This window comes from Globicephala melas, chromosome 16, assembly GCF_963455315.2.
Source record: "Globicephala melas chromosome 16, mGloMel1.2, whole genome shotgun sequence".
Taxonomy (NCBI): domain Eukaryota; kingdom Metazoa; phylum Chordata; class Mammalia; order Artiodactyla; family Delphinidae; genus Globicephala; species Globicephala melas.
The window spans coordinates 26,301,558-26,329,133 of NC_083329.1; the positions used below are offsets into that span (position 1 = coordinate 26,301,558).

The 27,576-nt window shown below is 39.1% G+C and overlaps 1 protein-coding gene across 8 annotated transcripts in view; it reads left to right on the forward strand.

Moving 5' to 3' along the window:
- ARMH3 (armadillo like helical domain containing 3) overlaps window positions 1-27,576 on the forward strand; it is a 170,248-nt gene that overhangs the window by 93,702 nt on the left and 48,970 nt on the right. The gene's annotated exons all lie outside the window — the stretch shown is intronic.

Here is a 27,576-nt window from a genome sequence, read left to right on the forward strand (position 1 = left end):
TTGTCGTATTTGATCAAGAAAAGCAGGAATGCATGTGCCTTTCATTTTGTCATATTGAAATAACTCACAGTGTTTGCTCTTTGAATTTTCTTACCAAGAGATGGTTGCAAGCCCGTTTCAGCATCTTTGTTGCCAAAGTGTTTTCTGTGTATAGGTCATCTGAAAGCTGTTCTGTGGCAGTTTTTTCTGTCATTCTCCAAGAGTTGAATGAATGACTCATGGGGATCTGGAACTTTGACGTTTTGCTTTACATGGCTATTTCTGTTTGTGGTAAACAGAGCCAAATGGAGCTCATGGGGCTAAGTCATTTCAGGTTTCTTATGAAACAGCAAGGCAATTATAGAGTGCTGTATGTATTGGATAAAATTGAGTCAGACATGGAGTTGGTTTAGGGTTTTGAGGAAGTAGCACACACTCACAGGAGTGAGCTGTTTGTAAATGGAGAGAATGTGCCTTCAGTATTATGAAACCTAAAGCTGACTTTTCTTTCATGCCTTGCTCCCTTTGTGCCTATTATTTTTCATTTTCTCAACAGTTATTATATTGCTCTTGCAAACAATTGAAAAATTAACATTGAGTAGAAGAGGCAAACCCAACAGATGGGGAAACTTGATTTAGCTCCAGATGTAAGCCTTGCCAGACATTTCCAGTAATAGTAATGCACATTTACAACTTGGTATAGATTCTAATTTGTGACAGAGCTGGGATTGTGTTTATTTCTATATCTTTCTTTTCCTTGCCCCCTTTTTTTTTTTTTTAAGGTAAAATGTCCTGTCCCTGCAGTGATGTACTAGTGTTGGCAAATCTGGGAACAAAAGAAAAAGTGTGAAATGTGTGTGTTGGGAGGGCTGGGATGAGGGAGCATGGGGGTGAGATGTGCTAACAAGATTGTATTGAAGGTATTGAAGGTTGATCTGCCTTACCTAACGCGAGACATTTTGTAGTAAACACGGTTTTATAAATCTCACAACTAAATACATAACTGCATTGAGCAAATAAGCCAGATACTGTAGTAAGGCCTTATGATAAATGTGATTTTCTGTAGGATTCAGGAATTACAAACTGCTTTCTCCCAAATATCCCTTTGTGACCCAAGGGCAGTATGACAAATGTGAGTGTTTGAAAGAAACACTAGATTCCGGGCTACAGTATGAAGTGCATATGGGTATAGTTTATGTTGTGTTTATTTATTCATGTATTTACTTAGGCTTTCCAGGCAGTTCCTTTTCATCTGGGGCCTGTTTCCTTGATCACAATCCTTTATGCTTTCTTTATCTCCTACTTTGTTGCTTTTCCTTTCAGTGGCTTCTGGCTTGACTGCTGTCAGTCTTCCCAAGGGCCATCAAACAGCTGATTTAAGCTATTGGCCTGTCCTTTTTCTTTTTTCTTTTTTTTGTCCCTTTTCTCAATAGCCCAGAAACGACTGGCCTGAGCTTTGAGCAGATAACCATGACCTCTTCCTTCTCTTTTTAGGTCTCTATCAGGCCTACCTATACCTCCATTTTCATTCCTCAAACTTCTTTGATGAACTTGCTGCAGCGAGTAATTATATCATCCTCACTGTTGCTAATGAATTAGACTTGGAGTATATGTAAAAAGTATCAAAGATCCAGTCAGTTTTTTCAAGAGGTTACTGGAAAGATGTGTTAGAATATCACTTATCACCCTAAAGCCAGATCAGGGGGAAATACTGGTGATGCTGAGCCTGCAAAAGTTTACTTTTTTCCTTTTTAACATTTATTTTCACTTAATAAGTGCTAAACTTGTTGCTGCTCTTTCTTAAACTGCTGTCTTCTTCAGTCGTCAAACTCTATAGCATGCATTATAAACTTTAAAAAAATATACTTTTTACCAATGAGGAAACTGAGTCTTAAGGATATTTGAATTGCAGAAATCCCACAATTGTTGTGTGGCAAAGCTGAGAATTAATCATAGGTCTTCTAATTCACAAGTCCAGGGCTCTTTCTTTTATATAGTAACGCCTCCTTCTGTAGTGTTACATCAAAGGCTACTATGGAGGTAAACAGAAAACTCAGTATGAGGTATTGAAAGGGGCATGGGCATGGAAATTTGAGTTAGAGAAACTGGGTTTTTAATTTTTATCTCTACCACTTAATATGTGATCTTGAGCAAGTTATTTAGCATCTCTGGACCTCTTTCCACCATCTATAAAATGGAGGTCATGATGATATCAATTGTTTTACAGGGAAGTGGTTGTGAGAATTACATATAATGTAACATATATTAAAGTATTTAGTAAACTATAAAATACTGGTGATTTCATTTAGCGTAATGTCTGTACAGTCCATCCCTGTTGTAGCATGTGTCAGAATTTCCTTCCTTTTTAGGCTGAGTAATATTACTGTTTATTTATTTATTCATTCATTCATTCATTCATTTATGGCTGCATTGGGTCTTTGTTGCTGCGCATGGGCTTTCTCTAGTTGCGGCGAGTGGGGGCTACTCTGTTGCGGCGCGTGGGCTTCTCATTGTGGTGGCTTCTCTTGTTGTGGAGCACGGGCTGTAGGCACGCCGGCTTCAGTAGTTGTGGCACACGGGCTCAGTAATTGTGGCTTGTGGGCTCTAGAGCGCAGGCTCAGTAGTTGTGGCGCACGGGCTTAGTTGCTTCGCGGCATGTGGGATCTTCCCGGACCAGGGCTCGAACCCGTGTCTCCTGCATTGGCAGGCGGATTCTTAACCACTGCGCCACCAGGGAAGCCCTAATATTCCATTTTATGTATATGCCACATTTTGTTTATCCATTCATCACTGATGAAACCCCAAGTGGATTGCTTCCACCTTTTGGTTGTTGTGGTTTTGGTTATTTGTACATGGGTGTACAAATATCTGTTCAGTTCCTGCTTTCACTTCTTTTGCGAATATACGCAGAAGTGGAATTGATAGATTGTATGGTAATCTTATGTTTAATATTTTGAGGAAATGCCATACCATTTTTCTGGTTTAGCATTCTGAGCCTTCCTTAGAATGTTTCCTAAGTATGTCTTCATTTATCCCTTCTCTAAATGTTAAAATGTTACCCGTAAAAGATGTTTTGCTTTTCTTTGTAGGTAGGCTGTGTTGCTTTGAATAAGGGTGTTCCAAGGAGTATTCTTTTCTCCAAGTTAGTATTCTCTTAGCTGAGGGCAAATAAGTGGTATGACTAAGAAGTCAGCATTCCACTGAGCCAATGGTAATGAGTGCTGCCTTATGCTCCTTAGCTTTGCTTCTTAAGAGCCTTGTGTTGTACATCCATGACACTGTTAACTTTGGGTGGTTTAGAAAACAAGAGACTGTCAGAAAATTGGACCTGTGGGTCTCCCAGGGATACTATGGGATATTTAACTTCTGAAAATTAGACCTGTGGGTCTCCCAGGGATACTATGGGATATTTAACTTCTGGCCACCAAATTGATTATCAACGACAGAGTGTATAAAGGCTTAGTAGTAAAGTTGTGATGGTATGCAACATTTACTTATGTTGTTTGTAAAGGTTGTATTGATCCCACACCTGGAAAGGATTTCTTTCTGTCTTTTGTTGATCCTACACCTGGAAAGGATTTTCTTTTTTCTTTTCTTTCTTTCTTCCTTCCTTCCTTCCTTCCTTCCTTCCTTCCTTCCTTCCTTCCTTCCTTCCTTTCCTCCCTCCCTCCCTTCCTTCCTTCTTTCTTTCTCTTTCTCCCTTCCTTCCTAACTCCCTCCCTCCCTTCCGTCCTTCCTTCCTTCCTTTTAAATTTGGCTGCACTTCACGGCATGCGGAACTTCCCCAACCAGGGATCAAACCCCTTCAGTGGAAGTGCAGAATCTTAACCACTGGACCACCAGGGAAACCCCCTGGAAAAGATTTCTAAGGCAGAGTGAACAAACTCTTAGCCACCTCTCCTGTAGTATGTATATTCTTTGATAATCACGGCAAGGGATTGGGTTGCGTGTGAAATTTTCAGATACCTAACAGCTGGGAGGGCCTCGGAGACTGGTTTGCCAGTTGATGACAGCTACAAGTTATGTCTTTGGGATCTTCTGGAACGCAGTGCATGCAATGGCAACCCTAACAGTATCTCACCAACAGTGAAAAGCAGCAGAAAGCCTGCAGACCTTTCTCTTTTTTGGAGTTTAGATTGTGACAGTGAAAATTAAAAGTACTTCTACTTGCTTGGAGGCCTAAATTTGCTCAAGTGTCAGTGTTTGCTTTTTACTTGTCTTTAGTGGCTTAGTCATGCTAGTTCTTTAACTGTCAAAGTTATTTGTGTTTAAACAATTTGTCTCTCTCTTCCTGCTTGATCCTTCAGAGAGATTCTTAAAATGCAGCTGCTTAGAAACTGCTATTTTTACTGAAACACCTGATGTCATTAACATACAGGGCCCTATGTTTGTTCCTCCGTATCAGAGCGTTGTTCCATTGCTTTGCCACAAGAAAAATAAAATAGTATTGCTCCACCTTTAAAATTCCACTTGGTATAATTGTTACTTCAGCTGCCTTCACATATCTACTGATCCCCAAAGGAAAAATACCCTGAGGGGCTATGTACAGGGCTGGAAGGAAAACATTTAGTTTCGCTTGGAGACTTCTATGCTAAATATTTCCTGTCACCACTTAGCAGGCTACCCCAGTGAGGTCCTGTACTTTAGGGAAGATGTCTGCTGACCATTAACCTAATTAGTCAAAAGAGAAAAAGAAAAATGTTAGACTAAAATCTGACCTTCATCTAACCAAAGAACTTTCAAGGTAAGTAATTTGAAGCCCTTAATGAATCTCTTCACGTTAACATCTTATTGCTTTTCACTTAATGAGCATTTTATTAGCACCAAGTTCACAATCCTGTTCTCTTGTTGCTCACAGAAATAGTGGCTGAATGACTGCAAATAGGTTTTTCTCCTGATCTGTAATTTTCTTAAGGTGGATAAAGTTTGATCTATGATATTACTCTATAGTTAATATATTAATTTTTCCTTTTATTTGGAATGCATTAAGCTAAAGTTTAGTTTGTCTTTGAGAATGACTTTTTAGGTACTGCTGGGGTTAGTGACAAGCCTGGGGTTTGGAATGAGAATTTAGTGCATTTCTTTGTAAGTCTCTTAATTGTTCCCCAGTGAGATTGCCTCTTGTCCCCCTGTTTGCTCCACTGGTCTTTTTGTTCCGATGCTGAGGTGTGCTCCTCCCTCCTGCTTATGTGCTTATGTAGCTATTTTCCTTCATCCTAAAAAATACTCCCTCAAAAAAAAAAAAAAAAAAAAGGAATGCTTTAAATGTACACTCTGCTGGGGGCTCTCAGGAACAAGAAAATCTCTCAGCACCCTCTGGATACGGGGGTTCATTGAGAATAACACCCTTTGGAGTGGGCTGTGTATAGAATTCTGACTGTCACGGGGTCGGGGGTACGGAAAACCCTCAGGCAGTAATCAAGGCCACTGTTGATGGCCACAGAGTTAGAGTTGGGAAGGGCATAGAAGGTCTCATCCAGGCAAAATCTCCCCAAATCCCTTTGCCCATGCACCTGTTTGGGCTACAAAATTTGCCTCTTAGTCACAGCTCTCTTATCAGAATGGATACTGACGAGTTGAGAGGGGGAGCAGTTTGATGCCAAGCATTTCAGCTGAAAGATGCAACTTCGTCTAGTGAAAAGTAAATATGGACTAAAGTGACTAATGATAGAAGCAGAGGCATTGGGCAGATGGCTCTTGAGTAGCAAGGAGTACACGAACATAATCTTCTAGTCCAGTTGTCTGCTCTAAAGTGGCAGGCAGGCTCAGATTATCCCCGGGGTCAGAATTTATCAGTAATGACCTTTCTTCTGTTAATCAGACCCTGCAGATCTCCCATTACAGAGAATGAAAAGCATTATGCAGATTAAAACAAAGCACCAAAATGAGGCTGCTATAATATCATTTCCCCAATGCCTGGGAACATTACATATTATTCTAATAGTTGCTGTTCCCTAATCTCTTAAGACTACAGCTAGAAATGAAAAACCAAACACTGAATCCCATGTGGTTAATCATCTCTTTTGCCCTAACTTGGTTTATGCTGCAAAGTGAGGTTTTGCATTAGGTTGTATCTAAGCTTGTGAACTGCAGTGCAGTAAAGAAGTCTTGGTTTAGGAGATTCAGATATTTATAATGAAATATTAAGATTTTTTTTGTTGGGGCTGCTGTGACTTTAGCATATAAAACCCCTCCTTACCTCAACCTGAAATTCCCTTGGGGTCTTTCTCCATTTTGCTTTTTAAAAAAAAATTGTGGGAAAATATATGTAACATAAAATTTACCATTTTAACCATTTTTAAAGTCTACAGTTCTGTGGCATTAAGTACATTCACATTGTTGTGCAACCACCATCATCACCGCCAACCATCTCCAGAACTTCTTTATCTTCCCCAACTGAAACTCTGTACTCATTAAACAGTAATTCCTCATTCCCTCCTCTTCCCAACTCCTGGAAATCACCATTCTACTTTCTGTGTCTACTCTAGGAACTTCATATGAGAGGAATTATACACTATTTGTCCTTTTGTGACTGGGTTTTTTACTTGGCCTAACATCCACAAGGTTCTTCCATGTCATGGCATGTATCAGAATTTCCTTCCTTTTTTTAAAGACCAAATTCAGTCTTCCGTCATATATATACACTACATTTTCTTTATCCATCGATGGACACTTGCATCCTCCACCTTTTGACTACTATGAATAATGCTGCTGTGAACATGGGTGTAGAAATATTTGAGAACCTGCTTTCACTTCTTTAGGGTATATACTCAGAAGTAGGATTGCTGGATCATATAGTAATTCTATTTTTCATATTTTGAGGAATCATTATACCTTTTTCCACAGCAGCCACACCATTTTACATTCCCATCAGTGATACACAAAGGTTCGAATTTCTCCATAGCCTCGCCAGCATTTGTTATTTTCTGTTTCTTCTCAATCATAACCGTCCCTTTGGGTGTGAAGTATATCTCATTGTGATTTTTGATTTTCATTCCCCTGATAACTAGTGGTTTTGAGTATCTTTTCATGTGCTTATTGGCCATTTGGTATCTTCCTTGGAGAAGTGTCTATTCAAGTCCTTTGAGGATTTTTAAATTGGGTTGTGTTGTTGTTGAGTTTTAGTAATTCTTTATGTATTCTGGATATCAATCTCTTATCAGATATATGGTTTGCCAATATTTTCTCCCTTTCCATGGGTTGCCTTTTCATTCTATTGATAGTGTCCTTTGATGCATAAAACTTTTTAATTTTGATGAAGTCCAGCTTACCTATTTTTTTCTTTTGCTGTCTGTGTTTTTGTTGTCATATCCAAGAAATCGTTGCCAGTGCAAGTCATGAAGCTTTTCCCCTATGTTGCTCGAAGAGTTTTATAGTTTTAGCTTTTACATTTAGGTCTTTGATCCATTTTGAGTGAAGTTTTTTACATGGTGTACGGTAAGAGTCCAACTTCATTTTTTTGCATATGGATATCCAGTTTTCCCAGCACCCACTTTGTTCTTTTTGAGATAACCACGACTCTGAATTCTTAATTTGAATCAGGCTGAATTTGGAACTTAACTGATAAGGTATAGAAATGGAGACTCCACGTTTTTTTCTGCATCTCTTCATTCCTTTTGGTTTTTAGGTTTGCTCATTCTTCTGCTTGTTTAAGAGCAGGGACTCTAGAGTTAGGTTGTCTGAGTTTAAGTCTGAGCTCTACTGCTTACTTTGAATAAGTTATTTAACTACTTTTTGCTTGAGTTTCCTCATCTGTAAAGTGAGGATAATAATGGAACCTGTGTCATTGTTGAGATGATTAAATGACAATATATGAAAAGCACTTAGAATAGTGCCTGGCACATAGTCAATGCTATGTAAATGTTCATTATTATTATCTTTTTTAAAAAATTGCCATCCTGAATGTGCATAGCTGGGGGTCTTACCAGCCTCGGTTCTGATGATCTGCACAGAACCTCATTCTAGACAAGCGAGTACCTAACATATTCAAATTTGCTCAGTTCCTTTGGCCCCACCTCATGTGGACTTAAAAGGGACCAGAGATCAAAATGATATTATTACAGGCTGACATTAGGGGAACACTGAAACTTAGGCTGTTAGTCTGCGTCTTGGCATCATTGATGGGAAAATAGTTTGAATGGAGAGTTTATGTTTTCCATCACTTCTAGCCCTTTGAGATGTTTGATCATGAAACTGGCTTTATTATTTTCAGGTGAGCAGTCTGCCATCTTGTTATAATTGTAGTAAAAGAGAATGTCCTCAAAATGAATATGAGGGGATTTCCCTGGTGGTCCATTGGTTAAGACTCTGAGCTTCCACTGCAGGGGGCACTGGTTCAATCCCTGGTCGGGGAACTAAGATCCCGAAAGCCATGAAAATGGAAAAAAAAAAAAAAAAGAATATGAAAGGAAACTAACCAATGTGTTCTTATCTCTAGTTAGAGAGATTATAGGTGTTTTAAAATTTTCTTTCTAATACTTTATTAAAAACAGCTGTGGTTTGTTTTTTTTGGTAGATGCTCTTTATTAGGCTAAGGAAGTTCCCTTCTATTTCTGGTTTCTTGCCTTTTTTTTTTTTTAACATTGAAAGGGTGTTGGGTTTTGTCAACTACTTTTTCTGCATCTATTGAGTCGATCATGTGGTTTTCGCTTATTCTATTGATATGGTTATATTACATTAATTGAGTTTCAGGTGTTAAACCAACCAATCTTGCATTCCTGGGATAAATCTCACTTAGTTATGGTTTATAATTCTTTTTATATGTTGCTAGACTCAGATTGCTAATATTTTGCTGAAGAATTTTTGTGTCCATATTCATAAGAGATATTTCTCTGTAGTTATCTTGTGATGTCTTTGGGTTTTTTATTTGGGGGGGGGAAGGAAACTTTATTCACGCATGCACAAAGGTTGTGATATTAACCGAAGATGATGGTGAAACTTTCTCAGCATGCTCGCTCTGGCCGATGCCAGCCTGCGGTGAACCTTGGAACCTTGGAAGCTAATTCCGGTGCCTGGAACCGTCCCCACGTGGGCCAGGAGGTGCATTGGTGAGGGAGGAATCTGTCCCCTCCCCAGCAGTCTTACCTCACCCAAGGATGTTCAGAAAAAAGTGTTGCTGGGTCCCTGGTCTGTGATCCGTGGTCTGTGGCCCGGAGCGGAGAAATGCACACCAGGAGAATCAGGTCTGGCAATGAGTCCCCACCACCCAGCGATCCCTATGCACCCACTCACTCAACTGCCAGTTATCAGGTGATGTCTTTGGTTTTGATATCAAGGTAATGCTGGCCTCACAGAATGAGTTGGGGAAGTGGTCCCTTCTCTTTTGTTTTTTTGGAAGACTTTGTGAAAGATCGGTATTAATTCTTCTTTAAATCTTTGGTACAGTTAATCAGTGAAGCCACCAGGGCCTGGGCTTTTTTTCACAGGTAGTTTTTTTGAGATTGTAATTCATTCTCTTTGTTTCTTATAGGTCTGTTCAGATTGTCTGTTTCTTCTTGAGTCAGTTTTGGTAATTTGTGTCTTCCTAGGAATTTGTCCATTTTGTCTAAGTTGTCTAGTTTATTGGCGTACAGTTGTTCATAATGTTACTTTTTTTATTCTGTAAGGACAGTAGTAATGTTCTCTCCTTTATATCTAATTCTAGTAATCTGAATTTCCTCTTCTTTCTTTGTTAGTCTAGCTAAAAATTTGTCAATTTTGTTGATCTTTTCAAAGAATCACCTTTTGGTTTCATCGATTTTTCTCTTTTTTCTATTTCATTATTTCCACTCTTGTTTTTTTAAAATTTTCTTCCTTCTGCTTGCATTAGGCTTAGTTTGCTCTTCCATAAAACAAACCTCAATAAGTTTTAAATGATAGAAATAATACAAGGTATATTCTTTGACCACAGTAGAATGAAATTAGAAATCAACAATAGAAAGAAATTTGGTCGGAGAACATATGTTGTATAATTTTCTCCTAGGAGTCATACTCCATAGACAGTCCCTTATCTGAGCCAATAAAAACAGGCCACGATCAGCAGCTCCTACCTTGCTTGGGAGAAAATTAGTTGTAAAAGATATGGCACAGGACAAGAATTTCTTCCACAAACCAACACTGACTCCCGACATAAAATGACGCACCTAAGAACTCTTTTGTGCACAGTATCAAAGTACTGTGTCCTCTCAGAAATTATATACCTCCAAAACAACTGTTCACCAATTAGTCCTATTACTTGTGTACCTGTACTCTTAGTTATAAAGCTCAACATGTAGGCAGTAAAAGCCAGTAAGCTCTGATTGCTCACATTTTGAGTATAGAAAAAGAAATAGCTGTGGGCTATTAGTTCACCAAACAATACAGCAGGTTCTAGAATGCTGTGTCTAATATCTGCTTGTGAGAAAATCTCTCACAAAGGAAATGTATGTATCTAAACTCTAAATATAGACTTTTCCCCCACTATCACCTAGTCCTAGCTCCAGATATGAAAAAGTAGACAAAATTAGGGTCCTGTTTCTAATGCATCCTTTCTCAGGAAATATGTGAAATTCTTCCCTTATTCAACTTTGAGCCCAGCCCTCTGTCCTGAATCCAGCTACTGGAATATGAAATAGAAGGAGCTCCTCGGTGGGTTCCAGGTGCACGCTCTGAGAGTATCAGTTAAGGCCTTCTAGGTGTGGGGCCTCACCCTTTGTAAAGGCTAGTGTTCCATAGGAATGTGACAGCCAGCTTGAGGAACCTCTTAATTGTGAGTTAGTTGGGAGAGATCTTATATGTATCTGATGACCTTATTTTGTTTTTGTTTGTTTGTTTTTGTTTTTTAATGCCAACTCTGTTTTATTTATTTTATTTTTTAATTAATTTTTATTGGAGTATGGTTGCGTTACAGTGTTGTGTTAGCCTCCACTGAACAACAGAATGAATCAGCCATGCACATACAGATATCCCCTCCCTTTTGGATTTCCCTCCCATTTAGGTTACCACAGTGCATTAGGTCGAGTTCCCTGTGCTATACAGTATGTTCGCATCAGTTGTCTATTTTATATATAGTATGAATAATGTATATGTGTCAATCCCAGTCTCCCAGTTCCTCCATCCCCACCCTTTTCCCCCTTGGTATCCATACATTTGTTCTCTACGTCTGTGTCTCTATTTCTGCTTTGCAAATAAGATCTGATGACCTTATTTTGAATGTTGTTTTGGCAAATGCTTAGACAGTCTTTTTGCTTGTTAATTACACTGATATTTTTCTCTTTCTTAATGAATTATGCCAAGTACTTACTTGAGCCTTTTGGAGGTGGCTTTGAGGGACTGCCTTTGTGATTGAGCCAGTGATAATGGAGTAGCTGCTTTCTGGTGACTAAGGTCATTGAGAGTACAGGGTCTTGAGGTAAGTTGGAAGGGCTTTCTTCTCAGCAGACAGTTGCAGATAAAATTGCTAAGAACGCTGGAGGAGAAATGTATGATTGGCAATTTGCTCCAGAATGTTCTAGCCCTCGGTCCCAGGTGTGTGAGTGAATGGCCCCCATGTGGCAGGAGAGCAAATTCTCTCCTCTTTCTTTAGGTACATAGTCTCACAACATATCTCTGTTTCGTAAATATGTATTTACATAGCAAAGACCTTTGGTTTGTATCTGTCCCATTGGTTATTCATTGGATTTCCTACCTATAATTTTATAGGTAATATGGTGTGGTAAATTAGCTTAGATTTTAAACCTAGCATTAACTTTTTTATGGGTATCTGAGATGAGCCATCTGATGTATATTCTTCATTCTGCTAGTCTTTTAATCAGCAGGACTTACCATATGCTATTTCCAGTTTCTGTAAATAGGCATCAAAAACCTGAGAAGAAACACATTGAGAGAGAGAAAGAGAATGAATGAGAGGAAGTGTGGTATGTTTGTGTGAGATCGATTTGGGCTTCTTTCTTTAAAAGCCTGTGGTTTTAGGAGCATTTCTTTATTCTTCTCTTTCTGTCACTGCTTCCTTATTTTTATAACTCTTTCTAAATACTAGGAGTTGAGAACCAGAGGGGCAGTCAGGGTGACCTAGAATAGCTGCTCTATTTTAGCAGGTCAGGAAGAAAGGTGTTTCCAACTGACTCATTATAAAATGGGGTCATAAGGGTGGGAAGGGGCTAGAGTCTACAGCAGTCCAAAGCCTATCATTCCTGGGCTTTTGCCCTTTCCCAGACAGCTCTCTCCATCCTCTGGCTCTCTGGAGATGGCCTGCTTTTGCCAGTGCAACTGACCCTGGTCCTTTAGGGATGGGCTGCTCCCTAATTATTATTGATTCCAAGGAAAGAAAAAAAAACAAACATTTTGTTTTCACCTGAGAAAAGGTTGTTGCTGTTGTTTTCCAAAAGGAATTCTTGCTAGGAAATGTAGATATTTAATCATGGCTTAGTTCACAAAATGCTGGCTTCTAATTGTAACTTATATAAAGCCTAGCCACAAATGGGATCAGTAGGCATAGTTTAGGTCCCTAATTCCTTTCCCTTTTCCATCCCATATCTAAGATACTTTAAAAAGTAGTCTTTTAAAACTGTGAGCAGTTCATCTTATACCTTATTTTTCCTTCTTCATTTACCTTTTCCAAAAGTCAGAGTGGAACTCTGTTCATATAACTCAGGTACTCTAACCATGTTGAACTGTAGACTGTTAATCTGCTGATGGGATGAAGAAGCCATTACTATTGGGTAGCAATATATTATCCTATCAGCAAACCCAAACAGGCATCTGTTCAGCAGGTGAAACTTTAGGTTTCTTTGGATTATTGTGAACAAAAAGAGAAGTGTTCTTGGCCATAGGAGCTTAATCATTCTAAATTCTCAGATTATACCAGAATGGCTAAGATTGCATACCTTTCTCTTATCTATTTGACTTTGATCTTGCAGGTTAGCAGTGCTGGGTCACAGAACCTTAAAAGCTGAAAGAATTTAAGAGTCCATCTACCCCAGTCTCCTTCCCAAAGCATAAATCTCATTTGTTGGGGTAATATCCAGCCTCTGCTTGAAGACTTAGTGAAATAGTGCTTAATACTTTAGGCTATAGCTATTCAGTTTTTAAAGTAATTAATTTATTTATTTTAGCTGCCTGGGTCTTAGTTGCGGCACGTGGGGTCTTCATTGCAGCATGTTTTGTTGTGGCATGCAGGATCTTTAGTTGCAGCATGTGGACCCTTAGTTGCAGCATGCGAACTCTTAGTTGCAGCATGCATGTGGGATCTAGTTCCCTGACCAGGGATCTAACCCGGGCGCCCTGCACTGGGAGCATGGAGTCTTACCCACTGGACCACCAGGGAAGTCCCTATTCAGTTTTTTAAATGATGAGAATCTCTTCCTCATGTCGATTCTTCCTTTTTATAACCTGAACCTATTAATATTTCTACCTTCAGATGCAACACCAAAAAATTTACTCTTTTTTAAAAAATTTACTTATTTATTTATTTTTGGCTGTGCTGGGTCTTCGTTGCTGCACGCGGGCTTTCTCTAGTTGCAGTGAGCCGAACTCTTTGTTGCGGTGCGCAGGCTTCTCATTGCGTGGGCTTCTCTTGTTGCAGAGCATGGGCTCTAGGCACGCAGGCTTCAGTAGTTGTGGCACGTGGGCTCAGTAGTTGTGGCTCGCGGTCTCTAGAGCACAGGCTCAGTAGTTGTGGCTCACGGGCTTAGTTACTCCACGGCATGTGGGATCTTCGGGGACCAGGGATCGAACCCATGTCCCCTGCATTGGCAAGCTTATTCTTAATGACTGAGCCACCAGGGAAGTCCCTTTACTCTGTCTTCTATGTTGACTTCTTCAGAGGGCTAACATTTATACTACTGCCCTTCTGTAGGCAAAACATCCCTCAATTGTTCTTCATATGACATGGTTTCTAAATCTCTGGGGTACTGTGATTGTCCTTTAGATATATTTTATTTTCTCAATTTACCTCCTAAAGTGTGGTGTTAGCGTGTGCCTTGTACCAAATAAGCATTCAGTAAATGTTTATTGGATCAGATGACACCTAGAACTGGATCCAGATGTGATCTTAGTAGCTTAGATTGTAGAGAGACTCTTAGCACCCAGGATATGAACCTATTTCATTTGCAGCCTCCAGTTGCATTAATTTTTCAGCAGCTGAATTTCATTGTTGGTTCATAACAAGCTTAGGTCCCACTAAAACTTTCAAATCTGCTTAAGGTGACCTGCAGTCAAATTAACTCTCCTCCATCCTGTAATTGTTCGGTTGGTAGTGCTGTTTTGCTTTGTGGTGCTGGTTAGTTTGTTTTAATGCTACTTGCTTATTGTAGAAATTTTTTAAACAATGCAGAAAAGAGCAAAGAACAAAGTAAAGTAAAATCTCACCATTCAGAGATAGCTACTATTACTGTTTTGGTGAATCTCCTGAACATATCTAGTTGATTTTTTCTTTTAAACGAACCTAAATGAAACTCTTTATCCTTATTAAATGTATCTTTATTCATTACAACCCATCAATCTAGTTGAGTCCTGATTATGTCATTCTATGTATTGGTTTTCCTTTGTAGCTTTGTATCATCGGCATATTTGATAAATACTCTTTCTAAATTTTTGTCCAGATGCTTTGATATAATCCCAACTCTGCTACTGATTTGGGGGTGATTTGGGAATAATCTCTCCTCTTTCTGGGTTTTGACTTGCTGCTCTTATGTAAAATGGCCTTGAAGACTGAAAATTTTTCTTAAGAATCAACCGCAAAGCTCTTTGTAAAGAATAAATTTGTGAAGAAAAAGCTGTGGGTGGGGGAATCATCAGCCAGGGCCAGGCTAGAAAAATAAATCCTTTTATAGACAAGTCAGGGACAACAACCTTCATGGAGTGGTTCAAATCTTCCTCTATCCTCCTACTCCCCCAGCAGAGGGGTTTACCAATTGAAATTTTAAAAAAAAAGGCGGGGGGAGGAAAGGAGGGAGGGAGGAAAAAGATTATAGCAAGAATTACTTCTTAAATTGAGAAATTAAAGAGAACATACAGGTAAAGAAGATTTAAAAGGCAGTTTGGAGTGAGGGTGGGTGAGAGAGCTTTACTGAGAAAGAAGATGCTCTTTACCGTTTTCTCTTTTAATTGGTAAGCTTGGTGGTCACAGTAAAGGCTCTTCTGAGCCTGGGGTCCATAGGGAGAGAAAAGTGTGAAACTCACTGCTGCCTGCTATTTCTCCCCTAAACAAGCTTTGCCTGTGTGTTGCATTTCCCCTGGGTTCTTAAAGAAGGTGTGTGATAATCTAAAACTGAAACTGAGGCAACGTTTTAAGCAGGCAATTAATGACATGATAAGAATTTTTAGCTCCAGTAGATTAATTGTTAAATGAATTGTGTCTGAATTTTACTGTGATACCAGCCTAATTATAAATATAGTATTTATAGTAGAAAACAATAATAAGCAGAATTATGTACTCAGTGATCAGACTTTAGGAGTTTCTAACACGGAGGAAAGATTTTCTTCTTAAACTGTCTCTTGCTGTTCTTTTTATGTAGGTTTTGATTAATTTTACCTTGATTACACATGTTTCCCTGGAGCCTAGATATTGTGCATGCTCTAGCAAAGCAGGCTCCTGTTCTAAGAGGTTTAATGAAGTTTTTTGTTCTAATTGGTTTCTATATAATTTCTTGTAAAACCAGTAACATGTGAGTGGGATGTCAAACACAGGGTGCACTAATGCATTTTCACTACCCTATACACCAAAGGACATTAATTTCTCTCTTATTTGACACTATTTTCATATGATGAAAATTCTCAATCTCAAGGAAGCTCTAGAGACAGTTGGTTCTCATTGGTCTCTCCTCTCCTGCATTCATCTTGGTGACACCTCTGAAAAGGCAGCAGGAGTAGCCATCTGTAGTTGGAGCTCATTCTGAGTAGAAGGGGGCGGAAGATTTCTTACCAGGGTTTTGAGTGTATCTCATCTTTCTTATGCGGTAATTTACTAGATGGAATTCAGATAGCGATGAATTAAAATCTGTTCCTTTTGCCCATTTAATCTGAACTAATTTCCTATTTTAAAAATATGGGGACTTCCCTGGTGGTGCAGTGGTTAAGAATCTGCTGGCCAATGCAGGAGACATAGGTTCAAGCCCTGGTCCGGGAAGATCCCACATGCCATGGAGCAACTAAGCCCATGCGCCACAGCTACTGAGCCTGCACTCTAGAGCCTGCGAGCCACAACTATTGAGCCCACGAGCCACAACTACTGAACCCCTTCTCTTGCAGAAGACACTGCAATGGGAAGCCCACGCACCACGTGAAGAGTAGCCCCTGTTAGCTGCAACTAGATAAAAGCCCACGCGCAGCAACGAAGACCCAACACAGCCAAAAATAAATGAATTAAATAAATAACTTTTTTTAAAAAAGAAATAAGGCCCTGATTGTTTAAACAAACAAACAAACAAACAAAAAAAAAAACGAGAGGAGAGAAGGAGTAAAGGAGATTTCTTTGATCTATGGTTTTGACTAAACTGACCTCAATTGAAAACTTTTGAGGTTAAGATCTCCATGCCTATTGCCATGTACCTCTGCCTCATTACCCTCAGCTCTTTGGGTGCTCAGGGACTATAACTTGATTTGAAAAGCTCAGTGTTCTTTTTTGTTTTTTTTTTTTGTGTTTGTGTTTACAAGAAATCAGTGTTCTACTAAACCTGACAATTCATTGTCTACTGGACAATTTTGAGTTGGGATAACAAATTAGAGTTTGGGATACATTGCAGATGATAAATGTGACTTCCTTAAAAGGAAATCCATTTGTTTTGCTTAGTGTTTCTGTGATTAATTACTTGCCAGATTAAATTGCTCCATAAAAATGCATAGTATTTTGTTCAGTTGCTCTTCATGGTGATTAATTAGGCCATACTGTTGCTTCATATGTTAATTATGCTGACTTTTTTTCTCTTCTAGTTTAATTAATACAGCATTTATTTGAAACACTGCTTTTAGGACAGGACACTGTTTTAGGAGGAACAATGCCCAGAGTTGCTTTTAGGCTGGTGTTAGGGAGTAACACCTCAAATTTTCTGAGAGTGCTTCTGTTGGTCCTTGTCTGTATCTGTGATTTGCAGAGAGTACACTAGGAATAAGTTGGGAAAAGCTCTGTTTGGTTTTTCTGTAGTTATTAAAGGTAATATACTGAAGATTCTTGGCTCAATTAAAAACTGATTAAGAATATAGAGGAGAGGGCTTCCCTGGTGGCGCAGTGGTTGAGAGTCCACCTGCCGATGCTGGGGAGACGAGTTCGTGCCCCGGTCCGGGAAGATGCCACATGCCGCGGAGCGGCTGGGCCCATGAGCCATGGCCGCTGAGCCTGCACGTCCAGCATGTCCGTAGCCTGTGCTCCGCAACGGGAGAGGCCACAACAGTGAGAGGCCTCATACCGCCAAAAAAAAAAAAAGAATATAGAGGAGAGACTACTGATGCAACATATGTTATTAAACAAATGTAAAGTTAAATTGTGTGTGTGTGTGGCTTAGGAAGGAGCGTTGTTTCCTAGGATGCTGCAGGGTGCTGATGAGGAAGTCAGGAATATTTAACATTTTTATTAATAATCTAGGGCTGAAAGTAAACAGAATGATAATGAAGTTTGTAAGTGATGCTGATTTGGAGATGTTTCCTATATGCAGGAGGCAGAGAAATGATGTTGATGGACCAGGAAGAGAAGCATCACAGAACTAGAATCACAGCTATTCCATTGGGAAAATGCATATCTGCTGTATAGAAATAGCATAAATAGAATCAGACAGATATTTTCAAAAGTAGTCCACTCCTAGTAATTTACCCAAGTGAAATGGAAACCTGGCTTGAATAAATGTTTATAGTGGCATTATCCATACATTCTCTCAAAACTGGAAACAACCCAAATGACCCTCAACTGATGAGTGAATAAACAAACTGTGGTACACCCATATAATGAAACACTACTCAGCAATAAAAAGGAATGAATCACTGATACATGCAGCAACATGGATGAATTCACTTGCATTACACAGTATGAAAAAATCTGGACTCAAAAGGCTATATAGTGTATGGTTTGATGTATATGATAGTCTGGAAATGGAAAAATTATAGGGACAGAATTTAGATCAGCCAGGGGCTGGGGTTGGGAGGAGGGGTATGGGGGAAATTTTTGGGTGATGAAACTGTTCTGTATCTTGATTGTGATGTTGATTACATGACTATGCATTTTTCAAAACTTACAGACTGTACACTAAAAGGGTAAATTTTACTGTATGCAAATTGTACCTTAATTTAAAAATTAGATCTTCACAGGGAAGGGTAAGACATTAAACTTTTGAGTATCACTACCGTAGTTTATATGTGGCAACTTTTTGAAACTGATTTGAGTAACAGGAGCTAGAATTTGGATTTTCTTCATGTTGCATCCAAATTCCAAGGGTTTTTTTGTTTGTTTGTTTTTGAGTGGAAGCAGAGATGGAAGGGTGAGTTGCAGTGGATTTCTTTAGGTGTCAGCATTATATAAACCTGTATACTGATATAAGGGTTATTTTAAGAAGAAAATCACAGTTAAGGAGCTTTGGGACCTTGTTGATAGCCATCACACAAAGACAAACGAATCATTTCCCCAATTTATGGATTGAATCCCATTAATTGGAGTTCTGTGGATTTAGTTTTTGTTTTAAAGCTTTGTTTATTTGTTCTGTCTGGGCTCTTCCATGACTGAATTGTTATAAGACCCAGAATAGAGCCCAGGGTATTTCTGTCCCAGAGCTAACCTCAGAGACAACTTCTTTACCTCTCCACATTTGGACTGGAACAAAAAGCTTCATCACACTATGGATTTGTGAGGCAGGTTTGCAGAATGTCAGGGACCCAGGGATAGGTAAACCACTAATGCCAAATCACTGCTGAAAGCTGCTGTGCCTTTTTCCTTCCCCTCCCCCATGTCTCCAGTGATCTGAACTGTGTGTATAGTGCTTGTTTCTCATGTCCAACTTGAAGCACTTCCCTGAATGCCAAACTCTTCAATATCTATTCAGTGTCTCTAAAAATAGCCCAGTGGGGGAAAATTATATGGTGGTAGTATTATTACACTACTTGCAGCAATAATACTTAATATAGCTCTGTGGCTGCAGCTTAGTGTGCTAACTGCTGACTACCCTGAGCAGATGTGTGGCCCTCATTCTGGCCCAGACCAGGCAGATTACATTTAGCAAGATGCTGATTCCATGAGTGATTTGCCAAGCAAATATCTCTGAGTCTTCCAGTGTTTATAGCTGAATGGTTTTTAGCACTGGACCTGAAGGGGCTGCTGTGCCCCCAACCAAGACCCCATCTGTTAAAACCTCACATTGATTTGTATCCCTAGTAATAAAAATCTGTCCCTTCTCCTAGTGTGATAAATAACGCAGATATACTAGATGAAGGCTGCTATTGGAGCAGAACTCTAATCATTCTGTTCAGTGGTGAACTAAAACTAATTTAATCAGAAATGGGATTTTCTCATATATACATATCAAGTGGCCTATTGTTTTCTTATTCTGACTTAGCATGTTCACCTATACTTGCAGGGTTTAGCAAGTAGTAATTTAAAAGATGTAATTAACTTTGTAAAAAAAATGACAAGTTTTAGCAGGGAAAGAAATTATAAGATGACATTTAAAAATTTTGCCTGGATAAATAGGTGATAATGAAACACTGTGAGATAAAGGTTTATGTCAGCAGCGTATCATATCTTAATCCTACATATATATATATATATATATATATAGAAAATTAATTTATTTATTTTTGGCTGCGTTGGGTCTTTGTTGCTGCTCACGGGCTTTCTCTAGTTGCGGCGAGCGGGGGCTACTCTTCGTTGTGGTGCACGGGCTTCTCTTGTTGCAGAGCGCAAGCTCTAGGTGCGTGGGCTTCAGTAGTTGTGGCACGTGGGCTCAGTAGTTGTGGCTCGCAGGCTCTAGAGCACAAGCTCAGTACTTGTGGCGCACGGGCTTAGTTGTGCTGTGGCACGTGGGATCTTCCCAGACCAGGGATCGAACCCCTGTCCCTTGCATTGGCAGGTGAATTCCTGACCACTGTGCCACCAGGGAAGTCCCTTGATCCTATATTTTTATGCCCCTTCCACCCAAAAGGGATCTAATGTGCAGTTTACTGACTGTACATAGCACAGCACTTCATCCAACTGGGAAATGCAGATCCATCTTGGCTAACTCTTAATTAGTCAATAATTACTTATTTTGTATTTTCTGTGTACCAACCCTGTGCCCTTAGCTCCTGACCTGCATCAGCAGTACCACATGGCAGGACTTCATAGGATAAAATGTGATTGCAGTTAAGACTTTGGAAGGACATCTGAAGGCCAGGGTACAATCATGTTGTACCCAAGATAGAATGTGACCAAGATAGCTGTGCTCCCACTATAGCTCCTTTGAAAAGTTCCAGGAGATGACGGACTACTGCTTATCACTCATTATTTGCTTCTGGAGAGTTTCTGAAGTGTTCCCTCCCTCCTGTGCAGTCATGGAAGTCACTCCAGGAGAGAGGAAGCCACTTTAAGCACTAAACTGGACATGTCTGTTGAGGACATTTGCCCACTAGAGTCTGATTGCCTTTGACTTTAGTCAAAACTGATGTTCTTCTTTCTGTCTGACCTTTTAAGCAAGGGCTTTCTCCTAGATCAAGAACTATCCCCTCCCTGCGCCATATCTTGGATATCCTTCCAGAGATAATGTGTACATGTGGAAGTATGTTTTGTTTTGGGGTTTTTGTTTGTTTATCAGTCATTTGGGAAATGCAAAATTTGACATCTGTTGATTTAAAAATCTCAGCATAATACGAATAGAAGAGCTTCCTCTACCCGATAAAGGGCATCTATAAAAACCTTTAACTATCGTACTTAACAGTGAAAGACTGAATGCTTTTCCTCTAAGATCAGGAACAAAGTGGGGATGTCTACCCCACCTCTATTCAGCATTGTGCTGGCGATTCTAGACAGTGCAGTAGGGCAAGAAAAAGAAATGGAATGTGTCTAGATTGAAAAAGGAGACAAACTGTCTTTACTTGTAGACAACATGATTGTCTAAGTAGAAAACCTGATGGATTCTACAAAAAGTTACTAGAATAAGTGAGTTTAGCAAGATTGTTTTCCCTTGGTAGTAAATTCCAGAGGTGAAGTTCAGTTCACTTTTTTATTTTATTTTATTTTTTTAAATTAATTTTTATTGGAGTGTAGTTGCTTTACAATGTTGTGTTGGTTTCTACTGTACAGCAAAATGAATCAGCTATAGATATACATATATCCCCTCTTTTTTGGATTTCCTTCCCATTTAGGTCACCACAGTGCATTAAGTAGAGTTCCCTGTGCTATATAGTATGTTCTCATTAGTTGTCTATTTTATACATAGTATCAATAGTGTACATATGTCAATCCCAATCTCCGAATTCCTCCCACCCCACCTTGATATCCATACATTTGTTCTTTACATCTCTGTCTCTATTTCTGCTTTGCAAATAAGATCACCTATACCACTTTTAATTCTTCCTGCTAGTGTCAGTAACAGTCAGTCAGATACAGCATTTATTCTCCAAAGACTAGATACGTTTAAGAGTATTTCAACCTTTAGTGTTTTTAACTTACTAGGGCCCCATCATTGTACTGTTTCTTATGTTGAAGTGTAGACCATGGGAAGAGCAGGTGGACCAGTAAGAGGGGAAACATTTGCAACAAGTTCTAGACAGCATGGTCCAATATAAGTATATTATCAGCCACATACAACTTTATTTTCAAACAGGTGAAATTAATTTTAATAATGTTATTTACCCACATGTACCCAAAATATTATCATTCTAACATGTAATCAATATAAAAATTATTGAGATATTTTATATTCTTAATATATTTTATAAAATCTTTGAAGTCAGGTGGCTATTTTATACTTACAGCACAGCTCAATTCCGATGATATATTTTCATTGGAAATATTTGATCTATATTTAGATTTCATAAAATTTACAATTGAAAAAGTAGAGTTATATACCCAAGTTGTTCCAAACATACTTAAAAGTTTTCCAGTAACTGAATTGCGTACCTAAATGTCATTCCTCTTTAATATTTGCATTCTCATTGATAAAACTGGTTCATCGTTTTTAGAATTCATTTGACTTCAGAGCTACATCTGTCCAGGTTAAGGTAATTCAGTAAACTCTTGTTTTAACACCAAATTCAAAAAGGTACGGCGTAGGGGCTTCCCTGGTGGCGCAGTGGTTGAGAGTCCGCCTGCCGATGCAGGGGACATGGGTTTGTGCCCCGGTCTGGGAAGATCCCACATGCCGCGGAGCGGCTGGGCCCGTGAGCCATGGCCGCTGAGCCTGCGCGTATGGAGCCTGTGCTCTGCAATGGGAGAGGCCACAACAGTGAGAGGCCTGCGTACCGCAAAAAAAAAAAAACAGCGTAAATTGTTAAAGTAACTCAAACTTTATCCATATCGAAAAAATGTTTTCAAAAATTTCTTCTAGTTTTTGCAGTTAGCTAGTGCTATCAATTACAATTAAAATTTTCCATATTTTGATTCATACTAGAAAAATGTGTTAATTATCATTGATATTATGAAAAGTTTCAATGTCAACATAAATACCTGGCCAGATAGGTCACAAAATAAGCTTTTCCCTTCCTTGGAGCTTCAAATTTAACTCTTTAATTTAAAAATCTTTTTTATTATTGAATATTTGACAGGCATTCCTTTTGTTTCAAGAACATCTTGAGTTGAAATTAACAGTATAGTCTTTTGTAAACCTCGCCACAACTCAACCAGTGAGCATTGGCAAAGAACTCAGGATCATTAAATTCATTGTCTTCTAATTCTCTTAACTGTTCCATAAACCTGCAATGTTCATAGCTTTTGCAGGTATGTACTAAATTATTTTAACAACTGTATCCATGATACAGAGTCTGCTTCAGAAAACTATGGACAAATATTTTTAACATGTACCATGAAGGATGAAGCAGGAGGGGAAAACTTTAGTCTTGTTTTAAAATTCCTATAAGGAATTCCCTGGAGGTCCAGTGGTTAGGACTCCACGCTTTCACTGCTGAGGGCCCGGGTTCAATCCCTGCTCAGGGAACTAAGATCCAGCTGCGCGGCAGGGCTAAAAAAATAAAAATAAATAAAATGCCAATAAATCTGGACTTTCAACCTAACATAGCGCGAGCACCATTTGTGTGCTGTAATTTTTTTAAAATTCTAGTCAAATTCCTTATTGACAGATGTAGAAGATTTAAAAATATGCCACAAGTTCAGAGATTTGGGCTGTGAATTGACAAAATTTTCTACATATTTGGAGGTTACTTGAGACAAAATGTACCCAAAATATTTATTAATTGCGTAGTATCATCTAAAATCTAGAGAAAAGTAATTTAAAACATTTTGAATCAATTGATTTTTAAATTAATTTATTTATGTATTTATTTTTGGCTGTGTTGGGTGTTCGTTGCTGTGCACAGGCTTTCGCTAGTTGTGGTGAGCGGAGGGCTATTCTTCATTGTGGTGCGCGGGCTTCTTATTGCAGTGGCTTCTCTTGTTGCGGAGCACGGGCTCTAGGTGCACAGGCTTCAGTAGTTGTGGCACGTGGGCTCAGTAGTTGTGGCTTGCGGGCTCTAGAGCTCAGGCTCAGTAGTTGTGGCACACAGGCTTAGTTGCTCTATAGCATGTGGGATCTTCCCCAGCCAGGACTTGAACCCGTGTCCCTTGCATTGGCAGGCAGATTCTTAACCACTGCGCCACCAGGGAAGCCCTGAATTGATTGATTTTTGGTATCGTTAGAAAGTCATATTCTATAGGCAGTTGTTTAGTGGTTTAATTGAAGATCTTTCACTTTTTATAAGGTAGGGTTTTTTTCCTCATAATTGTCTGATAAACTGTCCATAACTGAAATAATAATTTCTTTTACCATATCTCCATCAAAAAAATGGTATAGTAGGGACTTCCCTGGTGGTCCAGTGGTTAAGACTCTGTGCTCCCAAGCAGAGGGCCTAGATCCCACATGCATGCTGCAACTAACACCCGGTGCAGCCAAATAAATAAATATTTTTTAAAAAATACCCTGATAACCATTAAAAAAAAAATGGTATAGTAGCCAGAGATGCAGGCTCAGATCCTGTTAAAAATCATTGAAATTTTTTTGGACATTTAATTCTGATTTCAGACAACCTGTTTTGTTGATTCATTTTTAATGTTTTAATGTTAGGAATAAACTTTGTATTTATTTTATATTTGCTGACATTTGTTAGTAGTATTTATTATCTTGAAAAGTTGTTTACACAACAAAAAGCCTTTTTGTTTCGCCTTGCTGAAGCAAAGTGCAGTTGCCATTCATTATGAAACGTACAATATACCTTCTTCCAGTCTTTCTTTGCTGTTCTGAAGTAGTACTGTTATTTGCATCTCTGCTCCATAATGCGTCCGTGGTATGCCTTCATTTTGAACTTAAAAATCTGTTTATATTTACATTTTAAAACTAGAAACATAATTTGACTATCATTAAAAGCTGATCAGTATTCTACTCTAATTACCAATTCTGATGTGTGTAGGTATCACTGTAACTCAGTACTTCCCAAGTGATGCGATTTTGCCCCCCAGGGGACATTTGGTATGTTTTGGTCATCACGACTTGTTGGGGGTGAGGGAGTGCTACAGCATCTAGTAAATAGAGACTAGGGATGCTGCTAAACCCAGGAGAGCCTCCCACAACAGATTATCTAACCCAAAATGTCAGCAGTGCTGAGGTTAAGAAACCCTGCTGTGACTCATGCTGTCTGCATAAAATATTTTAAAAATAAACTACATTGTTAAATCTGTACATAGAAAGTCATTTGAACTGAATCAATACATTGGTATCAGCTAGATTGGTGATGTGTTTATGGGTAGTACTAGAAACGACACACATGCCCGACGTACACTGTAATAGAGTAGCAATACCTTATGCCATGCAGTTATGAAAATGAAATGAAGTCCTTCTAAAACAGTGTTGTATCTAATGGAATAATATTTTACACTGCTTTAGTTTTTTTAGTTTAAATTAATTAAAATAAAAATTCAGGGCTTCCCTGGTGGCTCAGTGGTTGAGAGTCCGCCTGCTGATGCAGAGGACACGGGTTCGTGCCCTGGTCCGGGAGGATCCCGCATCCACCACCACCACCCCCACCGTGAGCCATGGCCGTTGAGCCTGCGCATCTGGAGCCTGTGCTCCGCAACGGGAGAGGCCACAGCAGTGAGAGGCCCGCGTACCGCAAAAAAAAAAAAAAAAAATTCACTTCCTCGGTTGCACTAACTACGTTTCAAGTGGTCAGTAGCCACATATGGCTAGTGGCAACAGAAGAGGTCTGGAAAATTAGACATGATAGGTTGATTAACACCCATCCTCACACTATAGGGCAGGAGTAAGTTGACTCCTTATTCACCTTAGGGTTTGAAGTGTGGTGTTTTAGCCTGGTTTCTATGGGCACTAGATATCTCTACTTTCTTTCTAAAAATAAAGAGACCAACACATTGTTTTATTAGAATATAATTCTGGGTTCTTAACCCTGCATTTTTTCTAAGGTCAGTTACCACTGAAAAACAGGCCTGACACCGGTGGTACCTTAGATTCCCAACTGTTCCTATATCCCACTAGGATGAAACTGCTGGATCACAACTATTACCCCATTTTCTGAGCTTTTATTCACACTTTTTTGAAATTAGGTAGAGAATGAAGAAGTATTCATCATATTTTCTCAATAAATACTTCCTTGTTGCTTAAAAAGCACCTTTCCAAATATCTGGAAGAGCAAGGAGTTCAAAACACAGCAAATTATAGAAATGTTTAAGGGTACCTGAGTAGGATACACTTAAAGGAGCTAAGGCTTGTTTCCGTTGTCAAACAGGATGTCAGGTCATCTCCCCTTTGTTAATAACATTTAAAGCACAGCTTGGTAGTAGCTCTTTGAGGTCTAGTGTTATGAAGCTGTCATCTTTCATCCCTGTTTGTTCTACCTTAGGCCAAAGGTTTTAGTCTAAACAGGTGGAAAGTCAGATATAGAGTTAGTTTAAGGGGAGGGTACCTACCTTGTATCATGGGGCATATAACTGACTTTGTTTTTTTCTGGAATGAGAAACTAGTGTTAACTAGTAGAATGTGCTGCTCTCTTTATTTATTTTCTTAACTGTTTTGAGCCTGAGTATCTGATTCTTTGTAGCTACCTAGGTGAACAAGTTTTACAGTTTTTACTACAAGCATGGTCTTGCCTCTTGAACTTCATACCCTACCTAGAGGTCCCACAAGTACTTCAAACTTGACATTCCAAAGAATATGCCTTATTGAATATACCAATTTAAGAACCATATCCCCCTGTGTTTACTATCTCAGTGGTATCATCGTCTGTTCAGTTGCCTAAAGCAGAACTCTCAAGGTTGCTTTAAAGTCAACTCACTCCTTTACCCCGAACGAACTTTTTGGCCAACCCAATATTTCTCAAGTAAAGTCTCCATTTCTACAACTACCATTTCAATTCAAGGCCTCATAACCTCTCACATTTATTCAGTCACTGGAGTTGAGTTTCAGAAGTGCAGGTCATAAACACTGCTGATGGGAGTATGTTGGTACCATGTTTGAGGGCAGTTTGGCAATATCTAGTAAAGTCCAAGTTGCCCAAAGCTTACAATACAGTAATTTCATTCCTTGGTATATATCTTTGAGAAACTTTCCCAAATGATCACAAGGATATATAAATAAGAACACGTGTTGGGGGCTTCCCTTGTGGCGCAGTGGTTAAGAATCCGCCTGCCAATGCAGGGGACGCGGGTTCGAGCCCTGGTCTGGGAGGATCCCATATGCCGTGGAGCAACTAAGCCCGTAAGCCACAACTACTGAGGCTGCGCGTCTGTAGCTTGTGCTCCACAACGGGAGAGGCTGTGACAGTGAGAGGTCCGCACACCGCGATGAAGAGTGGCCCCCACTCGCCACAACTGGAGAAAGCCCTCGCACAGAAACGAAGACCCAACACAGCCAAAAATAAATAAATAAATTTATTTAAAAAAAAAAAAAAAAAGAACACATGTTGGGACTTCTCTAGAGGTCCAGTGGTTAACACTCAGCACTTCCAGTGCAGGGAGCGTGGATTCGATTCCTGGTTGGGAAACTAAGACCCCACGTGCTGCACAGTGCGGCAAAAAAAAAAAAAAAAAAAGAACATGTGTTAAGTATTGTTTCTTGTTTGTAATACCAAGAAAATTGGAAACCACCTACATTACAGGCAACAGAATGGATTGTGATATATTTGCACACTGGAATATTATATAACTGAAAATGGATTAGAACTACACAAATCAATAGAAATCTCACAAATATAATATTGAATAAAAAGTTGCAGAATATAAGGTAATATGCACATATTAAAAACAAAAACCATTTAGAGACATACTCATATTTAGTAAAAGAATAAAGCTGTGTATAGGGATGATAAGTGCCAAAATCAGGAGAGTGTTTACTTCTGGGAAGAGACAGATATGCAATCCAGAAGAAGTACATGGAGAGTTTGAAAGGTATTTGTAACACTTTCTTAAGTTGGATATTGGGTAAACAAACATTCAGTATATTCTTTTCTGCATTCTTTTCTATGTCT